The sequence below is a fragment of the Falco peregrinus genome, chromosome 4 (genome assembly GCF_023634155.1).
Source record: "Falco peregrinus isolate bFalPer1 chromosome 4, bFalPer1.pri, whole genome shotgun sequence".
NCBI lineage: Eukaryota > Metazoa > Chordata > Aves > Falconiformes > Falconidae > Falco > Falco peregrinus.
Genome location: NC_073724.1, coordinates 15,695,376 through 15,709,477, shown reverse-complemented (window position 1 = coordinate 15,709,477; position 14,102 = coordinate 15,695,376). Strand labels below are relative to the sequence as shown.

At 39.1% G+C, this 14,102-nt stretch overlaps 1 long non-coding RNA gene across 4 annotated transcripts in view; it reads right to left on the bottom strand.

The window, feature by feature from the left end:
• Positions 1 to 6,492: 6,492 nt before the first annotated feature.
• LOC114012848 (uncharacterized) overlaps positions 6,493 to 14,102 on the bottom strand; it is a 331,654-nt gene continuing 324,044 nt past the window's right edge. For all 4 annotated transcript variants that reach the window (XR_003555562.2, XR_003555560.2, XR_003555561.2 and 1 more), the window contains one exon: positions 6,493 to 8,888. This is a non-coding gene — a long non-coding RNA (uncharacterized LOC114012848). The remainder of the gene's footprint in view (positions 8,889 to 14,102) is intronic.

Sequence of the window (14,102 nt, the reverse complement as noted above, 5' to 3'; positions counted from 1 at the left end):
GACCCCAGTGACTCTCTGTGGAGCTACTCCTTACCATGTTTTTTTCTTATTAGCTATTGCAGAAGACGATTAAAAATATCAATGTTAAAAAAAAGTAAATGTTCATGCAAAAACAAAGTTGAAGAGCCTTGATGGAGACTCGATGGGATGTGAGTTTGTTCAGATGTGCCTTTCTCTTCCCAGACACAGCAGTAGGTTACTGTGAACACCCGAAGAACAAATAGCAGAAAGAGGGCTGTAAAAAGAAATGTATAAAATGTCCCCTTGCATTACCACAGTAAATCATGACCTCCTACCGGCCACTGAATGGTCTGCTAATATTTGCCTTATACTGTGGTCTCAGAACTCTAACCAAAGTCAAGGTCCCACCACAACAGTCACTGTGCTCCCAGTTAGTGTGTGGCAGTCCCCACGTGGTGGAGCCCACAGCCTGCCTGGGCAGCCCCGGGCAAGTGTCGCGGGAGGAAAGTAAAGATTGGCTCACTGAAATGGAGCTCGAGGGAATTGTCTGCGTTCACTCTAGGTGTCGGGAAATGACCCTAAATCTTTAGCCATTGATGCAAGAAAGAAGAGCATGTAGGTGGCAGTTTGGAAACATTTGAAAGCTTTTAAAAACTGTTATTGCATGTAGTAATTTTGATTTCCCACTAGAGTTTAGGAAATGATTACCAAATTTCAGAAAGCCAAACTGCAGCCTTTGGAATTCATTAACTCATAACAGCCTAGCAAACCTCAATACTCAGATACTGGCAACACCCACAAGAAATCTAACCCTCTGAATCAGTCAGAAGAGGTTTCCAAAACTGCATTGGTGACCTGTTTCTCTTCTAAACATCCAGCTATTGTTTTAGAACTGGGTGCCTCAATGACTCCTAAAACGCCACTATTTTGACCATATTCCTCTATTTCAGAAAGAGAATTAATATCCAAAACAATATGCTGACATAATAAACACAAGTAAAGCACTCCTCCTAAGTTGATTTAGAATCTAACAGTAAATCTAAGTCCCTGAATACTTCGATGTGTGTATATAAATATATGAGCAGGAGCTATAAGCACTATATATCCTCAGACTTGTGAGAAATCTTCCCAACAGTGAGATGAACCCCCCACTTGCACTGAAAAGTTGTAAATCACACCACAAAATGGCTGCACCATCCATTTCACATGCCAGGCTTGCTAAAAGCTGACGCCCGTGCCGTTGGGGTGCCATGCGGACAGAGAGGGCAAGGTGCTGTGCACAGCCGGTGCTGTGCCCAGAATCGGCTCACTCTGGCTGCCTGCAGGGTAGCAGGTACTGCCAGCCTGCTGGGAGGGTTTACAGAGCAGAACTACCTGCCTGCCTGCTTGCTGCATGCCCAAAGCAGAGCTAGGCTCCTTGAGGGTAAGGACCAATCATCAAAACTTCTGGAAATACGAATCTGACTAAGTGCTGGTGGCAAATATTTCATGCACATCAATAGTAGAAACTACCTCTGCTGAAGAGAGCAGCAGAAAGTAATTCCATAGCCTCCCCTCCCCAAATCACGGTTATTAAATCCGATGTGCCACAAATGATCCTCTGTTCTGGCCATGCAGCAATCAGGGCTATCATGCCATTCTTCGGAAGAAAATGAACAAGTAGAGCTTTATCTGGAAAACTGCGACTAGCAACCTAGTATATAACCTCTGACAACTGGTTGTTTCTGAACAGGGTGAAAGGAGGGCATGCAGATTCCACAAAAAGTTGCAAGTAGGACCAATTTATATGTCCTTCATGTTCAGGATGAAGAACCACCATGGAGACAAATGCAACAAGTGGGAGCAAGTCTAACCCTAACTCTTAGAATAACAATGCTGGCATCTTGTAGGGCTTTACAGTGGGGCTTTGAAGGGACTAAAGCAAAGAGCTGATTACCATGGTGGAAGAGAAGAGACGAGAAGGTGAGAGGTGACAGCTACTCACTAATAATATTGTGATTATATTTCACAGAATAGCCTTTAACAGAAAAACCCAACGAATTTGTCCAACTCTCTGGTGTACCTATGCCAACATATACACATAAATTTTACAAGTAGAGAGAGCTAGAAATGATGGGCAGACCTCACAATCAAACTTACTTGTAGACACAAAGTTGTTTCTTTCACATCAAAGGCAGTTTGCAGAGGAGAGAGAGTGCAGAGGAATAGACAGTGAACCATGACGACTTTTCCACTGCTAACTCTCTCACTTGTGTGAAAATCAGTATATAAATTGGAAAAACAGAACCTACTTTATGCATTGAAGATACTCCCTTCATCTGATTTACCTTCATCTGATGGAGATGCTTTGAGTAAAGGGATGTATTATGAAGAAATACATTCTGCTAGGAAAGACTTGAGTTTGAAATTAAATCCTGTGCTGAACTTTTCAAGAAGTATCTACCTTCATTGAAGACTTTTCATGGCCCTGCTTATTTCTACTTTAAACTTCTCAGTTATTGTACTTTAAGCTCCATCAATGAATGTAAATGGGGTTTCACTATATGTTTAGTGCATTCAAGCATTCTTTGTTACAGTTCCCACCCTGCCGCATTATGTGAGCTCTGCCACGGAAGTCCAGCAGTCGGTTTGTTTTCTGCTATTAATAAAAGAACCTACTTTCCCCCACTTCTTTGAAGAAGTTGAAAGGGCTGCATGTTAGAGGGGGGGGTGGTGGGGAACAGACTGTGGTGTAATCCCCAAATGTAAATGCTGTCTAGATTAGAAAACTCCCTGAAGAAAATTTACAAATCCTAAGACTGTGCTTTTTGTGTGATGAACACTAGAGCAATAACTTAGCCACATACTGGGTTCTGCCTAATGGTTAAGGAGCCTACTAGGTGAAAGGAATTAAATGAAAAAAAAAAAATAATAATCTTCCATTTGGCTCTGCGCCAATGCCATCCAACCGTTTCAGTATCCAGTGACTTCCTAGTGCAACTATTTTCATATGTATTTCATCACTGAGGTATCTTAATATAATACCTAGGAATCTGTTCAAATTTAAAAAACAAAACAAAACCAATGGGATTTACACATTGCTAGTGTTTTTACATAGTGCAGGAAAAGCTTAATTAAAGGGGTGGGACGTGTCTCTGCTGAATAGCTGTTTTTCCTTCATACCTTCCCATGCATGACATGCAGTCATCCAAGAAAAGAAGTTGGGGGTGGCGGTGGTGGAAGAAAACCACCCAAAACCAAAACCAAAATTACCAGTCCTAAACTACTCAGCACAACCTTGTTGATTTGCTTAGCCATTTAAACGAATATACGCTCCTTGTAGATTGTATATACAATCCTTGCCACATTGTAACAGTTAACAAGTAGATGAAAAGTACAAAATATTAACTGTCTTTTCCCCTATAGGATACTCATATTGTTCAAACTATCATTACCATATCTAGTTTATTGTACAGTTATGACTAATCCTTAACTCCTAAATAAGCAGGAACAGGAGTAAAGATTACAATCCTGAAAGCCTACCAGATAAACTTTAGTATATAATCGACTGGATGATTCTGTGATTAATTTTAAATCCTGCTTAATAGGTTAAAGATGTTTATAAAGATGAAATAATTTTATCACTATTGATCTTAATAATCTTATGTTCACTTACTCTCTAAGGCTTCCATAGTCCATCCACTTGTTGCTACTCAGGCACTGCAAGTAAAACATAGCTTTGCACACAAATTAATATATCTAGATTCTGGTCAGAATATAACTCACCAGGTAAGAATAACTGTAGTGTGGCCAAGGAGTGGAATGATGCAGCATCACACAAACTCTGAGGATGCCTATTGTAATTATCAAACAATGAAAAAAATTAACAAAGTGATGAATGTCTCCGATACATTGTTTGGACAAAAAAACTTTAAATGAACATAACAAAATAAATCTACTTTTAATTGAGTGATACATTTTCAGATGGCATTTTCATAGGATTCCCGATTTTTTCTTTCTATTACATGTATCTACCTGACTACCTAGCTAGCTATAGACCTCAGGCAGAAGTTGGTCTTTTTTCTTTTTTGTAGTCTACAGCCAGTTCCTAAGAGGATATGACTGCTTTTCAGTGTGAAATTAAGTACCCAGTCAGGAACTAAGCATAATCATCATACGGGCAAATCAAAATGATGGCTACATTTACTGCCTACAGAAATTTTTGCTGCACTGCATATTAACACACTGAAAATGTTGTGTTAGCTAATCGTGAATGTGCCGATTTTTATTACTCAAGAAAATGCATAACATCTTCTGTTAAACTTCGTGACATTTTTCATCAAATGAATAGAGCAATGCCCTGAAATGTGATAATTGTAGATTCTTGTTATACAACTTCGAGTAAAATATTCTTGCCTCTAATTCCAACAGTAATTAAGTTGGATTGGAATTCCCCTGACTCATGTAACAGTCTTCAGCACTGTATTAATGGATCCTAGTGTTTATATGGTTTGAAAAGAATTCCTGTCCCATATATGTAATATTATATTAAGGTGCTAAAGACTTTCAGGTTAAGGAAAAGAATTGATCAAATCACCCCAGCCTGAGCTACAAGCATACATATATATTGTTGGGTTTTTTTTTTGCTGTTTGGGTTTAAAATTAAACTTAAAATGCTTCAAAAATGGAGCTCTGGAATATTGTTGCATCGCCCATGAAGTCTAAAAATTAAAGTAGACAATTATCATAATAATAACCCAATTGTACATGGCAGACAAAAGAGAAGCTAATACTTCCCTCTGCTTTTTGACTGATGTTTTGTTGGGCTGTAGCTAAACAGCACTTTAAGTTGACAGTAAATTAGCAAACAATATGAGGGAGGAAAAAAGGAAGAAAATCATGCAGGGGTTAAGATGTTTATGTAAAACAGTGATTTTCCTTTTTAAAATTAAAACGTACAAATAAGCTGGTGTCAGAAACTAGGTGATCCTTCATTTCCACCGCATTGAGCAGGCTCACATCAGCAGCAGACAGCCGTTAATATATGCGTCTGGCTCAGTCTGGTCTACCAACTAGGAATTCATCGAATTGTTAATATCATTCCTTTTTTGTATGCACCACACATCATTTTCACTCTCTCTCTCTCTCTCTCTTCCTCCCCCTTTGCAGGAGCTTGTGTTTTGGTTTTTTGTTGTTGTTGTAGCACAAGCTGATTACTCCAAAATCACATATTAAATAGCATTTAAAAGCATTTTGGTCTGAAACAACATAAAGTCATATAGAAATGGGAATATATTGAAATTCTGTACATATATCTAAGCATAGAATACCAAATATGATGTTTTCCATTTATTTGTGCTAATAGAGACAGCTTTCATATGTGTAAATAAGACTGCTTTCTGCGTGGTGTCTGTAGGCATTGTCACATAGTCCCAGGATGGGGAAACATCTTGTTGATCTTGGTGGGAATTCTGCCCAAGATAAGACCGGGCTTCTCTCTCCCCTCCATCCACCTCTGCCCCACCACAAGGAGTTCAGTGTGTATCAGAGGTTGGTTTTGCTGTGTTGAAACTGGGAAGAAGAGGGAGGAGGGGAAAAGGAAGGCAGTGTACCAACTTTTCATCTCTATGGCAAGGGGCAGCAGTGAGTACAATGGGCAGAGAAGAGCCACTGGAGTTATCCCAATTCAAGCAGTAATGCAGAGGCAGTGCTGCATGTTTATGGCTTTTGCTGCAGCACCAAATAAGCCAGGTAGGGGTTTCTAATGGTTCGTTTTCTTCTCACTCTCACTGCAGAGCAGAGCATACCTGAAATCTTCAGACTGACAGACATTCCACACTACAGTTTCACCTTCATTGTATGTCCAGTATTAAATGCAAAATGAATTCAGAGTGCTGAAAAAAGTGAACCATCCACATTCAAGTAAATTTCGCTGATTCAAAAATAAATGCAATGAAAATCTTTAAAAAGTACAGATGTGTGCATCATATATCTGATTAAATCTATAAGGATTTTTATTTTGATAAATACTATGCATAATTTAAACTGTATATTAACATGTATATACTGACACACAATATAGTTTTATCTTGTTACATAGCTTGAATGAACAGAATACCTGCTCACCTCATCAGTATCTTAAATACACCATTTTCAGTACTGAAAACTATTGTAAATAATACACGTCAATTGCTACCGAAGTGCTTCATGAGCGCAGCACCCAGCCTGGTGCGTCTGTCTTTTCTATATGGAATCAGATCTACTTTTCTTATATTGCCTGAATAGAAGTCAATGTTGAATAACACCTCTGTGTTAAAAAATTACCTCTGTGTCTGAATGTGCGCAAGTAGCTCTTTGGAGTGTTCTTAGCATGTGGGATTGACAGTTGACAAAGAAAAGAACTGCATATTTACAGGAACTGTATCATCATTGTAATTGCTAAAGCAATATTTTTATGACTATTTAAAGACTAATTATATCTTGAGCAACTTGAAAACTGCATACAGCACATAGTTTCTGTCTCTTAAGAAAACAAGACAACAAGAAAAAGTATTATACTAACAGATAAGAACAATTTATTTTAACAATAGTGTCGATGCTTACAATAAAACACAATTCCTCCCACACAAGTGGAAAAAATATACTGCAGCCAAAATACCACTTCTGAAATGAACAAATAGTTTAAATGCCTGATCTGTGTGAAGCCTTTGTTTCAGTGAAGTCTGATGTATCAACAAGGTCCTGCAGTATGTTGGGTTAGACACAGGAAACAGAGGAAAATTACTCAGAACTAACCTACCCATAAAATATTAAGAAATACAAATTGTGTGTTGTGGATCAGAAGTTCAAGACTAATGAACAGTGCAGAATAACTTGTGTGCTTGTGAATCTTCTCATGCAAAGTCAGTGAAGTACTTAACACATGAGGGACAATGTAAACCTCACTCTGTTTTTTGTCAGAGGGTGAAAAAGCAAAAAGAGATAGAGAGGCTAAAAGCTGAGTCCGGTGCTTAGAGTATTGCTGGCTCAGTTTAAATTGAACAGGTACAAGAAATGTGATTCTGTATGCAAAACGATCTTAATGCTGTAGTATGATTTTCACACCAATATCCTCTGTCAGATTAAGATGTAAATTAAATGAGAAAATATTTTAAATGCCATATTGTGTTCTCACTTAGACAAAGAAAAATGATGGCAACTAACTACAAAATAATCTTTGTCCCATGTTACAGGAAAAGCTAAGCAACAGTTTTCCTCTAGACTGAAATCATTATTCAAACAACAATAGACTTAATGTTTTCTAGGCCTCAAACATTGGTGTTTATGCATCATGTTTGAAAAGTTAATTAATGCTGTAACAATACAGCTGAAAATATACTTTGTGGTAATTATGTCAGAATTGCCAATAATAATAATAATAATAATAATAATAATATGGTTGACAGCCGTTTGTATATTTTAGTATTTGTTCTGAGTTGGGGTTGTTTTGTTTTTTGTTTTTGTTTTTGTTTTGAGGTGCTAACTGGCATTCAGGTTAAATTTTAATTCTGAATGTTACATGGCATCTAGTCCAGTTTTCTAAACAGACAAGTATGTAACATCCTAATGTTGCACAAAGGATAACAGGGTTTTTTTTCTTCTAGCAACAGCTCTGCTTCTTAACATTTGAAAAAGGTATATTTTTCTTTTTTCCCTTCCAGACAAGTAAAGCTCCTTTGATTTTCTAAATTCTGCAGAGAAACAATCACAGTCCAAAGCTGCTGGTTCCCCTCCGCCTAGGTCCCAAGAGCCTGACTTGTGATTGTTGCTAAAAAACCTCACAAGTTAGGGTCTCAGGGACTAGGAAAAGTCCGATATGATCCAGTAGAATTCGTCTTCCAATAAACTCAATTGCTTAGTAGTCATAATCGCTGTCAGTAAAACTTTCACTGCTATTGTTAAAAAAAAACAAAAACAAAAAACAAAACCAAAACAAACCCAAAACCCAACATCCCCCCCAAATCAACAACCCCTCCTTCCCCCCAATAAACAAACCACAGTTTCAAGTAGGGGGCAGAAAAGATCAAATAAGCAGACAAGATGCATACATACATTCAAACAATGTATCAGCTGACTGAACAGACTTTTCTCAGAGCATAGTCCTTAACTTTTGAAAAGAAAAAACAAAGAACACAGGAAAAAAAAATCTTCACTGCCTCCTCTCACAAGTAGCCATATTTTAAAGCATCACAGGGAAGTGTCTAAAAATGGGTTAAAATCTGCTTCCAGCAGATTTGTACAGTAACAATTTTATTCTATTTCCCTTAATGCCTGAAAGAAGGATTAAATGCTTGTTAAGGGGTTTCTAATTGAAATATTTCCCCATTATACTTTTAGTCCTACTGTTCAGGTGGGCCCTGGGTTACAGAGTACTTTAAACCCATTCACGATGCAAGGATAACCTTTGGGCGTGTATTCACTTTTTGCCTCTTCCCCACGTTCAACATTTAATCCTTCTACAGGCTGCTAGCAAAAGCTTCTTCCTTTCCAATGGCAAAAGTAGCTTTCGCTCCATAAGCTGTAGAAAACATTGACATGCAGAGATTGTTGTCACTTGAACCAGATTACTCAAAGCACACATAACTTTCAAATACTGTCGATACAGTAAGAAGAAATACTCAGATTTCCCGAATAATTTCATTCTGAAGCCGAACACTTTTAATGGCACGACCACAATCCCGAATTACTTTCGCATTCATTCTCCTCCGATCTTTAGCCTTGTTTGCAGAATGAAAAAGAAAATTTCTACTTTAGGGACAGGATCCACCGTGGTTGGTTTTTTGTTTTTTTTTTTTTTTTTTTTTTCCTCCATCAGAGCCCAGAGCAAAAGAAACAGCAGCCATAAAGGTCCTAGCCACTGGAGCAGAATCTGGCATAGAAAACTCAGTGCTCTTCGGGAAGCCGTTCAGCTTTAAAAAGGAAAAAAAGAGAAGAGGGGGGGAAGAATTAGAATCTCTGCTGGTCGAACAGGTGAATCATCCATTTACAAGAAAGCTGTACAGAGCGCTCTGCTGAAGAAAAGATTTGCCAGTGCCCCCCACCCCCACCCCCACCCTTGCCCTTCACCCTCCCCTCCAGAATGATACTTCAGATTTCAGAACATTTTGGATTATTTAAAATATTATTGCAGCTGATGATATAATGCAACATTATATAAGAGCCGTTTCTTTGTCACTGTGCACCATTCAATCAGTTATGCCTCAGACACAAAATAGTTAAACGAAACAAAATATATATATGATATATATATGTATAGCAGTCCCTAGATTTCATTCAATTTCTTTTTTTAAAGGATCATGATTTAACAAACAATTTTGACCACAGCTTTCAAATCAATAATTAGAATGAAAAATCTCTCCCCTCTATAAATATGACATTAACATAATTATACCACCCCCATCGCATAGACCCATCCTCTTTAGGGAATACATCTGATGCTCTGAAGATGGAAATCAGTCAGATTTTAGTTGCTCTCAAACGTACCTTTGCTTCTCACTGACTGACTGGCTTTACCTTCCATGCACACACACAGTCACTAGCACACACACGCACACACACACACATACACATGCGCGCGCACATACACACACACGCACAAAAAGGCAAGGCAAAGCAGCGGATGCTGACTCAGAGCAGTTGTGTGTGGAGGGGGTGGTATCGGCTGGTATTTTCACTGCACTCATCATTAACATTAACTCACTCTCTAGCATCCACCCTCTCTCTCAGACCTGCTGGACTGCAGCATTTGCATGACGCTGTCACTCTAGCCCTTGTGGGTCAGATGTTAGAAGAAAAAAAAGCCTCAAGGCTCTCATAAGGAATGCCTTCATTTCTTCCAAAGGGTCCCTCTTCTTATTTTTCCACCTTTCTACTTCCTCTGTTGCTGTGTCTCAGTTGTTTGACATCTTTCCGGAAGAAAATGTCTTGAGCTGCAATAAGCCAGTAGTCAGTCGGTCCTCCCCTCACCTCACACTCCTATTCCCACCCCCTTTTTTTCCTAATCAATAAGACAGATCTCCAAATGCAGTTGTGAAAACAGGCTCTGACACACAGACTTTCATCCTCGATTCTCTGCCTCAGGAATAGCAGGCAACCCAGGCTCACACGTGATGTAGAGAGAAATAATGCCAGTAATTCTTGAACAGTCTTAGGAGTTTATTCTACGCCTTCTTCATTTTTTCCTTTGCTCAAATAAATACCAGTGAGAAGGACACACTAGATTTCAAAAGCTACAAGGATTTGTTTCTTAAAAAAATAATGATCATTAAAAAAACTAATATTAATCTTCCTCAAAATTAATGCTATCTTTTATTTCCCCCCTCCCCCCCCATTGTGCTCTTTATAAGTAGAAATTGTCTCATAGCCAAAACACTGCCAGGGTCTGAATCACTATTCACTGTGCTGAAATCATGAGTTTCTGGACTTCAATTGGTATTTAACCAAACTAAGTAATTTTTTTCCCCTCTTATTTATTTTAGGCTTCTTAATTAAAATAAAGTAAAAAATAGAAGCTGCTTGCGTCAGAGGGAGCACTGTGAGAGAACAATGGCGATACACTCACACCACCACAGTACTGAAAATGCATGTTTGAGCTACACTTGTGTATATATCTATATAGTGTTTGCTCCGTGTTGGTAGAGAAGTCTGCGCACATACACGTACATTGAATACACACACAAACACACTCACACACACAGAGAAACTCAAGACGCATATATAAAATACACAACACAAAACAAAGCACAAAGGCTGTTAACTGAAACACACACACAAGTTGTCTGACAGGCAATGAAAATCCACAGAGCATAATTATTGTGTGCATTTTTACCTTGTTCCTTTGTTCTTAAGGCAAGGGACTTTAATGACTTACGGTGTTGACAATCTTTCGGCTTTTCCTTTTTTATGCCAACAGTATTTGGGAATTATTTTTCCAGACAATAGCACACCACTGTGATTTGCGGTACAAAAATTATTTACCAGAGGGGGGGACAGGTGATACGCAATTCGCCAGCCAATTCTCAAAGCTGCCTGGTGCCGTAGAAACTCTCGGCGTAGCCGGGCAGGCAGGTCCCAGGATGCAGTGCTACACCGCAGTCCCAGCTCAGGTAGCCGTTTGGCAACCTTACAGTGGCAGCAAACATGAAGGGCATCCGCTCACAGGAAAGGTCCAAAAGAAAACATTGCACAGACCCGAAGTAAAGAAAGGAAGCCAACACGCCGGCGTACGCGCCCTAAGCCCAGTTAGTACACGCTTATGACCAGTTCTCATGATGGTAATTAATTTCGTAGGAAAAGGACAGTGGAAAGTAGATGATGTAGGAAACAGTTAAGTTTGTAATCTCAGAGAACAGGAGAGACGGAGACAGACACACACCACAGACAGAGACAGAGAGCAAGCGGAGAACGCCAAGCATGAGACAACAAAAACAAGACCAAAATCAGATTTGGGAAACTGAAAAAATACAGGATTACAGCATTCAGCTTAGCATTTACTGAGGTATTAAAAAAAAAAATTAACACATGCACAGCATGGCTTAAAATACTTATTGCCATCAATAGTCTGTGACGGATGCCGGCTTCTTACTGCTATACGTACATTAGATTGGTCATCGCCTCTTAATCTCCTTTTGCTCAGACCCATCCATTTTTTGCTGCTCCAGCATCTGTGCCCTTTATGCTTTTTTTCTGTATAGTTACCCACAATACCCTGGATAAATTAATGTCATGACCTCGCTATGGCTATCAGACAGAAAAAAAGTCTACTATTTTAATAATTGAACGTGCGCGTACAGCAAACTGCCTACTGATAGCCCAGCTTTGTGGACTGCCTCCAAAAGCAGCCTTTGCTAGCTCTGCGAATCAGAAACAACAGATGCAAATACTAGCCACATAGCCCCAGCTCTCTGTCTTGCTTTTTTTTTTTTTTTAAACCCACCCTTTTCAGTCTGTGCCATTTCATTTTTCCTGTGTCTGCCCCCTCAATGGTTAAAAACATTAGCCTGCCGAAACTAGAAGCTTTTGAATAAAAGCATGAACATGACGGAAAATTATAAATGGCTACAGATTCTGGAAATTTATATCTAGACGGTGAGTAGGGAAGAGTACCCAGGTTCAAGTGCTGAGCCTCACTCAGGAGCACCTCTGGGGCCAATGGGACTGCAGACTAGATTAAATCAATAGTCGTCTGAAACGAGATGTCGTAATCAATCAGCTCAATTACCACTGTCATAGATCTGGGCTTAAGGTCTTTCCTGATTCCACTCTTCTAATCATTAACCCTTATACATCCTCAAAATAAGAACTCACACTCACTCTGCTGCCTTACCTTTCAGATCATCAAAGTTTAACTTATCATTTTCCCCTCTTCCTTCCTTTCCCTATTTAAATAATATAAGAATGGGTCAGCAAGAAATGTTTTAAGTGTGAATATGGCAAGGTTAGATGCACTGCTTTAAATGTACCTATTATATATTTGCTGTGTGTGCGCTTATATATTATTATTATGCCGCCGGGAGTGGTTGGGTGGATCAAAGACTGCTGTTTAATTAACATTCAACTCAGCTGTTTCCTTGGAGATTAAAAATAGAAGACTAGTTGAATTAAACTGAAGCTGTTCACTTCTTTCACTAACTCAATATTACAGAACTTGTCTCCCCTCAACCTAGTTAGGAACAACTCATTCTGACTAATCAACCACTAGGAAAATCCATTTTCAGTTTGAAGGTAAGTGTGAAAAAGTTGGAAAGACATTTTTGTATGCATGTCTGAATTGCACAGAATTGCCTGATAATTTACCTTTTGCATCCATACTACAGTAAATCCTCATGTGATGCAAGAAGAAAAGAACCATTGGGTTTGAATACGAGCAATTATTATTTGCTGTATGAAGATTAAATGTCATCCATCTAACTTTTTTTTTTTATTATTCCTGTGCAGGTCCTGAAAAGATCAAAAAGCTTTTCATAAAAATGCTCCAGCAGCTGTCACATATCCTCTCAGTTTCTCAGGAGGAAAGAAAGAATCCATTTAGCAGGTATCTAGAATTTTGGTCTCTTAAATTTGATTTATTCTGCTGATACACTCAAATAATAATAGTGAAGGAAAACTCCATTACATTTACGGTTACATCACTGTCTGTACACACTGCCTGTCTCCAAGAAGAACCACACCTTTTTTAACCATAGATCTGCTTTGCAGCTCTATGCACAGCCTTAGTCCATGCAGCACAGTGATGCTGAAGAGCAGAATTAGCCCCCGTGCCATGGCACCGATATTTTGGGGAAGAATTTGTGCTCCTAGACATGCTGGGACTGGGTATGGGACAGGGGCATCAGATAGGTGTTTCATGGTAGAGCTGAGGCCAGGAGTCGGTCTGCAGGGAGGGGACCTGCTGGGGCAGGGCATCGCGCTGTCCAAGGCAGGTTATAATTGGAGATTGATTGCTGGATTTAATGACCCAGCTGTTTTCATTAGAAATGTAAAAAAGTGGTCTAGAAAATTATTCAGCTGCTAGCATAGGTGCTTTTTAAAAGGCTCACACCTCAGCCAGGAATGACTTTGTTGCAGTAACTGACCCCGCACAGATGGAGAAAAAATGACCTCAGCTTTGTATCTTTTCTGGGAAGGATTTAGCTGACAGTGGGATAAGATACAAAAAGAACCTTAATTCTGCCCTTTAGTAATGCTAAATGAATGTGATGCTCGAGACACTACCTTAAATTGGGTGAAGGGTACAGCGCAGTTTTGCAGGCAGCAGTTCAGACTGTAACCGTCATCCACAAGGGGACAGCATTCACATCCACACTGGAAAGATGCAGTTTGTGTACATGAAAAACAGAATGAGAGCAGCAGCCATAGCTGAAATCACCCAAAAATAATAATAATAAGAAAAGAAAATAAAAGGTGTTTCCTGGATTATTACTTATGGACAGAGAGGGAGGAGAGGTGAGGCTGGATGTGGGCGTCAGATTATCAAAACCCATTCAAATACAGGATGAGCTTTTTAGGTTTTAGACAGCCAGAGTAAGGTGGTTTGCAATATTAATACAAACTGTGTGAAAGATAAGGCTGCTCTGGAATAACAAAAAAGATAATGTGATGACAAGAATTAGATACTACTGGAG